The 12,514-nt window shown below is 38.0% G+C and overlaps 1 pseudogene; it reads right to left on the reverse strand.

Annotated features, from left to right (window-relative positions):
* LOC114053525 overlaps positions 1–2,273 on the reverse strand; it is a 65,631-nt pseudogene extending 63,358 nt beyond the window's left edge.
* Positions 2,274–12,514: the final 10,241 nt, after the last annotated feature.

A 12,514-nucleotide genomic window follows, 5' to 3' on the forward strand; every position in this document is an offset into this window, starting at 1 on the left:
TTTGATAGGAATATCACAAACAAGTCCTATAATGCTGCATATTAAGTCACCATTAACATTCTGATGGTAGAAACAACACAACTGTGATCATCCCCCTACCAAATTACCTTCATATGTACTAGTTATTCAATTGTAGAATCATTTAGCTTACCTAATGTCTTAAATGCTTTTTATGTACTGACACAAAGTCATATCAAGGCTTTCACAATCAAATTTTGAAGGGTCGTATTTTTAAATGTTTTTATAACACAGAAAATTTTAAATTTTCAACCCAAAAGAAATTTTGGTTCATGATAAACATTGCCTTTCCTGTTAGAATGTAAATTTCTTGGGAGCAGAGGTTTTTGTTCATTCTTGTATTTTTATCACCAATGCCCAGTACAGTAGGGTCTGGCACTTAATAGGCCCTTAATATTTATTGGTGATTGGCAAGTTCAGTTCAAAAGCATCATTAAAGGAATTAGAACATTTTTTCTCGCCTTTCAAAGTGTTGCCATTTCACGTCCTAAAACTCTGAAGATAATATTTGTAAAGCATTTAGTACAGTGCCTGGCACTGTAGCAGACACTTGATAAATTCTTCTCTCTTTTCCTCCCCTCGCTCTCCCTCCCTTTTGCTCCATTTAACATTTTTTTCTAATCAGAAAGCAAACATACACATTAAATATGGGAGAACAGAATTTGGATAGATGGAAATGAATAATTAAAGATGAATGAAAAGAAATCAAGAGATCCATTGGCTAGTGGCTTCTGAAGGAACTAGAAAATGACAGGCCATGCCCCAACATTATAGAGAAGTATCTCTGTGTTACTGGTGGCATTTTCTTAGTTCCAGGACCTATCCTTTCCTTTAGTAAGCTTTTAATAAATGTGTGTTGAATGTTCATTTCAAACTCACAATGGGGAGAGGGGACAAGAAGGTCCTTTGAGTCCATAAGATAAAAGACAATACTACTGGAGGCGGAGTAATCTTTTTTACCCTCTGTTAATATCATTATTACTTTTTCAATGTTGAAAAACCTTCACATTCCAATTCTTAGGGAATCAGCTAACTTACCCATTTTCATAATTGCTTCTTAAGCATTAGCAAAATGTAATGGAATTTAAATTATTCCAGCTAAATATTGGAAGTTTAAATTTTTAAAAGCACATAGTAATACTTAAAAGGAAAAGCAAAATATATATATATAATAGAGATTTTGTCTTGTGTACAATTCTCCTTTTTGGTTCTGTTTTGTATAAGGAAATGATAATTATATTTGGTCTTCATTAAGTTCAGACAAAAAAATAAAATTTAGATTTAATGAGTAGAGGAAAAATAATAAAAAAAATTGAAAGCACAAAATAATAGCCAAAGGTTGTCTTTGATACTCTTTAGAAGGGTCAAGTCAGACATCAAATCTTATAACTAAGTAATAAGTATATGCAAGTATTTGTTTTAGAGCCATGCATCAGAATCATTAATGCTAGATTAATAAGAAAGGTTTGTTCATTTATTTGCTGAAGGTTCCATAGTGAAAGTGAAAGTTCTCAACAACAAGTTTGCTCACAAGTCAATTTGATTCGAAAGGTCAATGCTGTTAAGAATAGAGGCAAATCAAACTTGACATTGATTATACTTTCATGAGAAAGTTATCTTTAAAAAAAAAAGTTATCTAAAAGTGCCATAAATTTCTTCTGTACCAGTTCCACCAAAAAAAAAAAAAAAAAGGCAAGATCCTAAAATGGACAAGCCCGTCACATGCAGTATCCTATCTGGGAGGAATGAAGTCATTTATAAGCTCAGTGCTGAGCCAAGAACTTACAAGATAAGGGATTGGTTGATACTAAACAAGTTACTTGCAAGATGAGATAATAATATGCTACTATTTCCACCTTGGTGAAAAAGTGATAATTTTTCAGGAAGGTCTGTGGAGGCACCCCACTGCCCAAGGGATCCATCATCAGAACAAGTAAATAGAGGATCTGGGTTGGAGAGTGCAAGTGAATTTCCCACAGTTTAGTTCCATGAGCCTGAAGTAGAGATTTTGGCATGTTTCCTTGTCTGTGACATCTCAAATAGTCAACATTCCATCCTGAATGGAGCTACAAGGTTGCTAGTTGGGATGTCTATCAACACAGTGTCACCAGTTGATGACAGTATCTGAGAGGATTCATTTCCATGTTGTCAGATATCCCATATTTTTAACTGTCCAATTAAATACAGTGAAAAATCTCAACAACTGGAAGGAAGACCACTACATGAAGTGTACTGTGGTCTATATTCTCTATCATCCCTGTGGATGATAGATTTCTCCCATCTTTTCAGAAAACAATTTCTGGACATCTGCCTGTAGTACCCAGATAATATGGTCTACACCTATTGGAAAGACCACCTGGACCAATGTGTTGGTGGGCTTTGATTTTCTGTAATTATTCCCTTTTCACCAAAATGATGACATTTCTGTTTGATTAAACCTGATTGACTTGATGGAAAAGAAAAATTACTACACTTCCTAATGATGAAGCAGCTACAATTCTTTCCTGGTCCAAAAAAACACAAGTCCATTACATGATCAGGGTCTCCAATGTCACATAGTAACTGATGGTCCCTTTTGAACCCTCCAACAAAGCTCAAGTTATCAATATCTCCCATGCATCAGAGTGAAACGTTGTTTTCCTCATTGTTCCAAGAGCTAGTATGAAAGTTTTTAGAAGGCTACAAGCCACCTGAGGGCGTTGCCATCAGCTGGTTTTGCTGGTTTTCTGGGACACATTAGTGTAAATCTCTATAGGTGAGAGGCCTCTACCATGGCAGGTTATTAAATACGAGTCACAGGGACTTTAGGAATATCACTTTGGCAGCTGCATGAAGGATGTGTGTGCCTAGCATATAGTAGATGCTTAATAAATACTTTTTGATTGATTGATGAATTGGGAAAGAGAAAGGCTTGAAATGGGGAAAACAATTAGGAGGCTGTGTCAACGTGAGATGTTGATGAGGGCCTGAGCCAGGGCAGTGTTTACGTTGGGGAGGTGAGCCTCGATTCTCCCAAAGCTTTATTAGTGGAGCACTTGCTTATCTAGGTCCTACTAAGCTGGAAAGTCTTCATAAACAGGCCCAAAGCAGACATTCTAAAGAGCTGCGAAATTAATTTAGCCAACAAATAATCTCCTCTCCACCCCCACCCCCACCCCCAGTCATAGCAACTCAGGAAAAAAAGCATATTCTGAGGCATGGAGTGAATGGATCTTAATTCACATGGATAAATGAGGCACCCACTGATAAAATCATAGATTCTCAAAACAAGTATTGTAAAAAACCATAGGGGCTGCCTGACAAAAAGTGGTGGACTTAATATGCAGAATGAGGCAGGCACTTTTGGACATGGCCAATCTGGCCATTTGTTTTGCTCGATTCTGCATATTTATTACAAAGGATCTCTTTCTTTCTCAATGGTAGGAGGAGGTGGGATAACAAGAAAATAGATGCTTATTAATTGGATTTTTTTTTAAATAAACAGGATGAAAGAGATTGGACCAGATGATGTCTAAAGTACTTCCAGCTCTAAATTTAGGATTTCATTATTCTATAAGCTTGAGTGGCAACTCTCTAAGATACATATGTTAACAAAGCAGGTGTCAACATGCACTTAATAGAGAGAGTTTCCTCACTGGGAGTTCCCAACATAGATGAAATCTCAGGTCTGGTTAAAAAAAAAAACACAATAATATGGTGGGAGTTTACAGTAACTGACTTAAATAAGTCTTAGTTCTGTTATACAAGAGGGATGGATAATGTGGTATGATGTAAAAAGAGACAGAACCAGAGCTCAAATCCTGCCTTTGGTGTTACTACCTATGTGATCTTGGGCAAATCACTTAATCTTCTTGGGCCTCAGTTTCCCCATCTCTAAAATGAGATTTGGACTAACTTGCCTCTGAAGACCTTTCCTGATCTTAGATTTATGGTCCCATTTTGTGAGCATGCACAGGTATCAGCTTGGAGAATTCTGGACTTTTTTTAAAAGGCAATTACATTACTTATTTCTTTAAAAATGATGAGATGAGGAGTCACATGGGGATGGATGAAGTGCTCCTCTAAGCCTGGAATGCACTTCCTCCTCTCCTCTGCCTCTTAAAACCCTGAGGTTTCATTGAAGCATAGCTCAGATGTTGCCTTCTGAATGAAGTTTTTCCTTATACCTTTTGTTAATAGCCCTTAATCCCTCCCCTTCTCTCTTTTTTCCCCTTTTTTAGGATAAGATCATACATCTAGAGCTCAGAAGTCATCATGATCAACCCCTTTATTTTATAGATGAGAAAACTGAGGCACAGAGAGGTTAAGTTGCTTGGTCAGGGTCACAAAATAAGTGGGATTTGAACCCAGGTCTTTCTGATTCTAAGTCTAATGCCCTATCTACCATTCTGTGTGCTCTAAATTCCTTGCCAACTCTGATATACGTACAATAACTCCATGCATGTTACAGTCATGTTCACATTTACATTCAGTTCTTGTCTTGTGCAGAAGCTACAGGAAGCTACAACAAACTCTTCTTAGGCCCTCCCCCAGACTCTCTGGCTGAACTCTTACTTTTTTATGTGTCTCATTCCCAGAGCCAACCCTTCTAGAGGTTATCCAGATCTCGGTTTTGAGCCAATGTGTTTGGTTAGTAAGGCGATAGATATTCCATCTCCCTGGAATCTACACGTCCCTGCCTATTCTTGTCAATTCCACACCCACATTCTCTCCACTCACATGTCAACTACCCCAGCTCAAGGCCTCTTGACTGTACTATAGTAATAGCCTCCTGGTCCCCCCCCCCCCCCCGGCCAGTTTCTCCCTTCTCCAATCCATCCTCAACAAACCAAGCTGCCAAAATAATCTTGCTAAGGAACAGGTCTCGTCCTGAAACTCTCCTAATGAAAAAATCTGCATTGGGCTTCTGTTGTCTCTAGGATTAAAAAAGAAACAAACCCCTCAGCTTGGCACTTAAGGCTTTCCATAATTTAGCTTCAACCAATCTTTCCAAGACGTTTCACATCGAATTTCATCATGCATTTTGTGTTCTAGCCAACCTGGCCTACTAGCTAGTTGTTCAGTGTATACAACAATCCATCTTCCACCAAGGTGCCTTTGCATTGGCTGTCCCCATGCCTAGAATGTACTCCCTTCTTACCTCTGCCTTTCAGATTCCCTAGCTTCCTCTAACACTTAGTTCCTGGGCCATCTACAAGAATGTTTTCCTAGGCTCCAGTTATTAATGCTCTCTCTACCCTCTAATTTGTGGGTCCATAGCCCCTTACAGACTTAAATTCATGGAAGATAGTATATTTATTTTCTAGTAAGTTTGCCCCATATAGCTCAAACCTCACCCCACTATAAAACTAAGGCCTTCTAAAGTAAACTCAGGTCTGAATGCTAACAGAAACCTAGGCAACCAATGACATAGAATCAGCAACAAGCATTTAATTGGAACGGAAAAGGAAATGAAAAAAAACTAATTAGAAACCTCAGGAATCATTATCTTAAATGAGTGAGTTTGCATGGCCTTCTTTCCCTGACACTGTCCTAACCCCAGGTTCCTACATGCAATGCGTGAGTGTTTATGTGTGTGTTTGGAGGGTGGGGGAGTGGGTTCTTGGCAACCTTGAATATCCATCGTATAGCCATCAACCGTCATTCCACTCCCAGCTGCAGCTCAAGACAGCTTTCTCTCTAGTTCCTTACAAAGCTGGAAGATCTTGGCAGTTTCTTTAGCTAGGCAGGCTAAACTGCCTCAGTTTCTATTTCTTCTTCCTACTCACCTCTTTGCTGGGACAGCATCCCTTACCACCGGAGGAATTCAAAGTTTGAAGTCCTATTCTTAGTGCCTGATCTGCATGGGAAATGCATTTCCTACCTGGATAGATATGTGCTTATGCACTGTGGCCACAGGGAAATACAATATAGGCTTCCCCTCATCTACTCTCTATTACATAATTATCTGGACCCCCTCCCCTGCCCCAAATGTAATCTCTTTGAGGGTAGGAATTATTTGACTTTTTTTCTTTCTATTCTTAGGGCTTTAGCACAGTATACTTAATATTTATTTAATCCTGACAAATCATTTAACCTCCTTGGGCCTCAGTTTCCTCATCTGTAAAACAGGGGTGCTGAATTAGATGTTTCTGAGGCTCCTTCCAGCTCTAGAGCTATCATCCTGTGATGATATAGTAAGCCTAAATAAATGCTCATTTGACAAATTGAATTTGATTCTTCGTTTGCAACTTCAGTCCAATTCAAAAGTTATAGGCAAGGTATTATAGGTGTTAGTGCTGCAAAGATAGAAAACAACACAGTCTCTGCCCTCAGGGAGCTTACAATTGACACAGAAACACAAATAACTATAACACAAAGTAGAATATGATAGGAGCAAAGGAGAGATTCAGGCACAGTTTTCTAGGAAAATTTGAGGAAAGAGATATCACTTTCAGGGGCCAGGGAAGTGGCGTAAGGATCAAGGAAGGAAGATTTCATGGTAAAGATGGGCTCCTGAGTCGGGTATTAAAGGAAGAAAAGGATTTAAGCTAGCGATGAGAAAGGATTCAAGATTGGGTGAAATCTGGTTTGACTAGAATGTAGAGTGCGTAATGGGATTGGTGGAGATTGGGGTGGGGTAGGGAGGTGGGGGAAGAATGGTAGAGCAGGCCATTTTAGCCAGGCCACAGTTCTCCCATATTCATCTTTCCCTTTTTATTCTCACTGCTCCCATCTTCAGACCCTCTTTACCTTTTACCTCAATTATTATTTTGCCTCAACTTCCTCCAGTCTCTATGAACATTACAAACTTTAAATCTATATATGTATTAGTTATTATTATTGGTCTTACTATTTATCCAATTGTTCTTCTTGATATATAATTATAATCATGTCACTCCTTTTCAATAGCTTCCCATTGCCCACCAAATAAAGGCCACTTCTCAGTCTGACATTTAAGGTCATCTATAATTGATCCCAACATACCTCTCCAACCCTATCTCCTTTTTCTTTCTTTCTTTCTTTTTCTTTCTTTCTTTCTTTCTTTCTTTTTTTTTTTTGGTGAGGCAATTGGGGTTAAGTGACTTGCTCAGGGTCACATAGCTAGTAAGTGTCAAGTGTCTGAGGCTGCATTTGAACTCAGGTCCTCCTGACTCCAAGGCCGGAGCTCTATCCACTGTGCCACCTAGCTGCCCCTTCCAACCCTATTTCCTACCGTTCCTTTACATGTTCTCTATGCTTCAGCCAAATCTTACTGAGTATGTATTGTACTTTCCCTCCTCTGTGACTTTTCTCATGCATCTCCCCTTGACTGGAATACCTTCCTTTATGTTCCTAAAAGTCCCAGTCCTGCCCATCCTCCAAGACCCAGTTTAAATGTTCTCATCTCCATGAAGCCTTTCCCTGATGCCCACCACCACCAACTCCCAGTCCAAAATAACCTCCCCCTCCCACGAATTCTTAGAACACCTTACTTACACTTTTTTTCTGACACTCATTTTATTTGTATATGTTATGGTAATCATCTTTGACTTTATCCTATATACTATATACTCTGAACTAAGCTATAAACTCCTTGGGGGCAAAGACTGTGCCTTATTCTTCTGTCCTGTCTATAGCTCCTACCTCTTAATAGACCTCCATAAACACTTGCTAAGTGAATTAACTGAGAAATAGGCACCATCTTGTGAGGCTGCCCCACTGCCTTGGCAGCCTCAGAAGTGAAACTTTTCCAGGTCCCAAAAAAGATAGACCAAAAAGCAAAGCAGACAGCAAGCAGCCAAATGTTCAGTCTGAGGCAGGAGAATAAAACAAAATGAAATAAAGTCCAATTAGTTTGCTTTAAAAAATATATTAAACACAAGAGGAAAACACAGCGTTGGCCCTGCTGACATTATTGCTGAGTCTGAGAGGGGCCAGGCAATTACATTAAGGGAAAATAGATAAGCTTGCTGGGTTGCCAAATAAAGCAGCAATCACAGAGATAAAAGGGAAGTGTTTCCCCAAACAGAAGATAGAACCAAATTGCTTATCAAGTCCTCTTGGAATGTACCCCTACCTGATCTGAAGACAAATAAAGGGGTGATTTTTTATAATGGTGTTATCTTCTAGGAGCTGGTTCATTTGCCCAATAGCTAATTTGGAGTGATCTATCTCATTGAGAACACTTTCTAAGTCTATAAAGTTCTTCCTTTTCCCTTAAGCCCTTATGGTCACAGACAGTCACTTGTCTGCATAAGGCATTTGAAATGTTTCCTTACTTTCTGTCTTGGGGGATGTGAAGAAGAGGACAGGGCATTAAGGAGAGCAAAGCAAAGAGAGGGTGGTATTAATTTTCATTCTGAAGTCACCTTGAGAGCCCTTCAGCTGATCTATTTTGTTGCCCTAGAAAACAAGATTCCTTCTTGGATTCTCTCTACCTTTAGGAGTGATTTCTTCCTCTCCCTGCTATTGTGCTCCAGATGTGAAAGGGGTTGCGTTTCAGTCAGTGGATATGAGGTTAGATATCATCATAAGCAACTATAGGTAATACTTTCTGATGCAAATCACATTCCCAATTTGCTCTCTTAGCCCACAGACAGATAAAATCTTTGAGTTTCTATCACCAGACTATATTGACAAAACTAACTCGCTATGGTTCAGATCCCCTGGGACGAACCCACAAAGTGTCCCCAAATACACAAGAGGCAGAGGATTAGAGAACCCAATACCACTTTTGTTGTCGTTGAGTTGTTTCAGTCATGTCTTAGCAAAGACACTAAATGGTTTGCCATTTCCTTCTCATTTTAAACGAAAGCAAACAGAGTTAAGTGACTTGTCACAAAGCTAGTAAGTGTCTGATGTTGGATTTGAACTCATGAAGATGAGTCTTCCTGGTTCCAAGCCCAGCGCTCTATCCACTTCACCACCTAGCCATGACGAATGGAGGGAAGGAGGGTATCTGTTTTTGTTGTTCAGTTGTTTCAGTTGTGTATGACTTCATGATCCCATTTGGGGTTTTCTTGGCAAAGATACTGGAGAGGTTTGCCATATCCTCCAGCTCATTTTACAGATGAGGAACTGAGGTAATCAGGGTTAAATGAACTGCCAAGGGTCATACAACTAGTAAGTGTTTGAGGCTGGATTTGAACTCTCAAAGATGAGTCTTCCTGACTCCAGACCGAGTACTCTATCCACTGCACCACCTAGCTGCCCCTAGCATCACTGTCAGTATTCAAAAATAAAATACTTTCTTCAAATAGCTTTTTAAAAAAAACCCTTAGAATTCCTTATTAAAACAACTTTGCATCATAAATTTAGTTAGTATTAAGCCCTCTTCTACAGTGGTTTTTGGTCACAGCAACTCAGGAAGACCATTAATTAAGGATAAGACCACCCATTCCAAAGAAATCATGGATCACTGTAGTATAGAAAAGGTGTTTAAAAATTTTTTTTAAATAGCTCTTTTTCCCAATTACATGTCAAGACAATTTTAGCATTCATTTTTACAAGATTTTGCATTCCAAATTTTTCTCCCTCTCTCCCTGCCTCCCCACCCCTCTTCCAAAAATGGTAGGCAATTTGATATAGGTTATACATGTACTATCATGTAAAACATATTTCCATATTAGTCACAGTTGTGAAAGAAGAAATAGAACAAAAGGAGGAAAACACTAAAAAGAATAAAGTAAGTGAAAAAGTATGCTTCGATCTGCATTCAGAATCCATCAGTTCTTTATCCGGATGTGGATGGCATTTTCCTTCGGGAGTCCTCTGTATTTGTCTAAGATCATCGTATTGCTGAGAAGAGTTGAGTCATTCATAGATGGTCATCACACAATGTTGCTGATACTGTGTACAATGTTTAGAAAAGGTGTTTTTGTATTTGATTTAATTCCCTGTCCCTACCTACCAAACTCTGCCATAGAGATCTGATGCCCTGTTTATATCATGGATTATAATTGTCTCTTATTTATCTTTGAATCTCCTCTGGCACCTGGCAGATAGAAGGTCCTCCCATGTGTTTTGAATGAATGAATGAATGAATGAATGAATGAATGAATGAATGAATAGCATTTGAAGAGCTGTAGAGAAATAAGGAGAGCATTCTAGACAAGGGTTTGGTATGACCAGAGACACATAAATATAAATGCATAAGGCATTCAGTTTTTCATTGAAACGTACCATTTGTGTACGGGAGCAGCAGGAGATGAGGCTGAAAAAAGTGGGACCACACTTTGGAAGGCCTTGAATGCCATACTAAATGTTGTAGGTTTTACTAGGTGGCAAGGAAAGCTATCACAGGTTTCTGAGTGGGAAACTGACATGATTGAAAAACAGTGTTTGCTACTACAAAAAAAAATTGCTATAAATAGCTTTAGATGGCCTGGAATAGAAAGATTGCATATGGGAAGATTAGTCAGGTGGCTCTAGCAATGGCCTAGAATTCAGGGTAGGGAACCTGTACCTCAAGGCCACACATGGTCCTCTAGGTCCTTGGGTGTGGCCTTTTGACTGAGTCCAAGTTTTACTGAACAAATCCTTTTATTAAGGGGATTTGTTCTGTGAAGTTTGGATTCTTCACCCCTGATCTAGTTAACTGGTAGTGAAAATCTGAATGCAGGTGGCAGTTGTAAGAATGCCACAAAGTGCCACAATAAACTTTAAGTGGATTCTCTGCCTAAATATGTAGTGAATGACAATAATAATAGTAATAATGAACATTGATATAGTATTTGCAAAGTCCTTTAAAAATATTATCTAATTTTGTTCTCACAACAACTCTGAGAGGTAGATGTTATTGTTATTCCCATTTACAAATGAGGAGACTGAGGCAATAGAGGTTAAGTGATTTACTTGGCCAGGGTTCCACAGGTAGTGTCTGAGGCAACATTTGAACTCAAGACTTCCTAACTCCAGGGGCAACATTCTCTCTACTGTGCCACACCTCACTGTCTCTTTCTGTTTTATTCAACTCTGTTTATTTGTTACAAGGATTTTGTTTTTCTTTTCTTTTTTTCAATGGTATGGGGAGATGAGAGAAAGAGAAAGCAGATTTTTATTAATTGAAAAATTAAATTAAGTTTTAAAAATAAGAAACTTTACATCATTAAAAATTAGACAAGAACAGAAAGAAGTACATTATAAAACTATGGCTAGAGGCAGAATTCTTAACCAAATAAAGGACAGAAGTAATCATAAAATACAAAAGAGATCATTTCAGTTACATGGCTTTTAAAAGTTTTTACATGAATAAAATGAATGCTGCTAGAACGAGAAGAGAAATTAATAAGTGAGAAAAAATCCAAGATGAATATTTCTGATAAAGATCTGATGTCCAAGATGCATAACATGAAAATTTTCTAATAGATAATTAAAGTATATGAACATGTAAGCTGTCAGTAACTATGTTAAAGACAGTTCCAACTAACTAAAAACAAGAAAAATATATATTTAAAACAACTCTGAGGCTTCACTGTGCATTCATCAAAATGGCAAAGATGACAAAGTATAAGAATGTTAAATATCAATGGGACTATGAGAAGACAAGCACATTAATACATTATTGGTAGAGTTATGATTTTATCTCAATATTCTGGAAAATAATTTGGGATTATACTAGAAAAATCTCTAAAATGTATATCTTTTGATCAAATAAGATAATATATAATCTTTTGAAAACCTTAAAGCATGATACAAATGTGACCTATTGTTTTTATTATTATTAGTGTTACTAGGTATATATCCCTAAGAAAATAAAAACAGAGGATAAGGTCCCCAAAATATAATAATATTTATAATGATACCCTTTGTATCATTTGTAAAGAACTAGAAAGAAAGTGAATGCTTATCAATTGAAAAAGAGATGAATAAATTGTGGTATATAGAACAATTGGGGCAGGTAGGTGGCAAAGTAGATAGAACCTAGGCCTGGAGTCAGGAAGACTCATCTTCCTGAGTTCAAATCCGGCTTCAGACACTTAATAGCTGTGTGACCATAAGTTGCTTAAACGTGTTTGCCTTGGTTTTCTCATTTGTAAAATGAGCTGGAGAAGGAAATGGGAAACCACTCCAGTATCTTTGCCAAGAAAACCCCAAATGGGATCATGAAGAGTCAGACATGACTGAACAACAATAACTACACGAAAGAATTTTATTACTAAGGATGTGGTAACTATGAGGAATTCAGAGAAAAGAAGACATATAAACAAGTGTAGAGTGAAGTAAACAGAATTAGGAGAATAATTTACCCAGTGACCACAATACTGTAAAGGTAAACCACACCGAAAGACCAATGCAGTAATCATGATTTCAGATGATTAATGATTCTGACTTTCAACATTGAGGTGGTAGAACATAGGTGTTGAATGAGGAGTATACTATCAGACATGGCCAATGTTTACTTACTTTGCTACTTTTTTTGTTATGATTTCTTTGAGGGTTAGGGTGGGTTTGGGATGTTTTGGGAGGTGGGATAAGGAAGACCCCTTGGGTAGAGACAGATGTCAAAAAGAACATCAATAAAACTTTTTTTAAA

The sequence above is a fragment of the Vombatus ursinus genome, unplaced genomic scaffold, assembly GCF_900497805.2.
Source record: "Vombatus ursinus unplaced genomic scaffold, bare-nosed wombat genome assembly UNPS02014811.1, whole genome shotgun sequence".
Lineage (NCBI taxonomy): Eukaryota > Metazoa > Chordata > Mammalia > Diprotodontia > Vombatidae > Vombatus > Vombatus ursinus.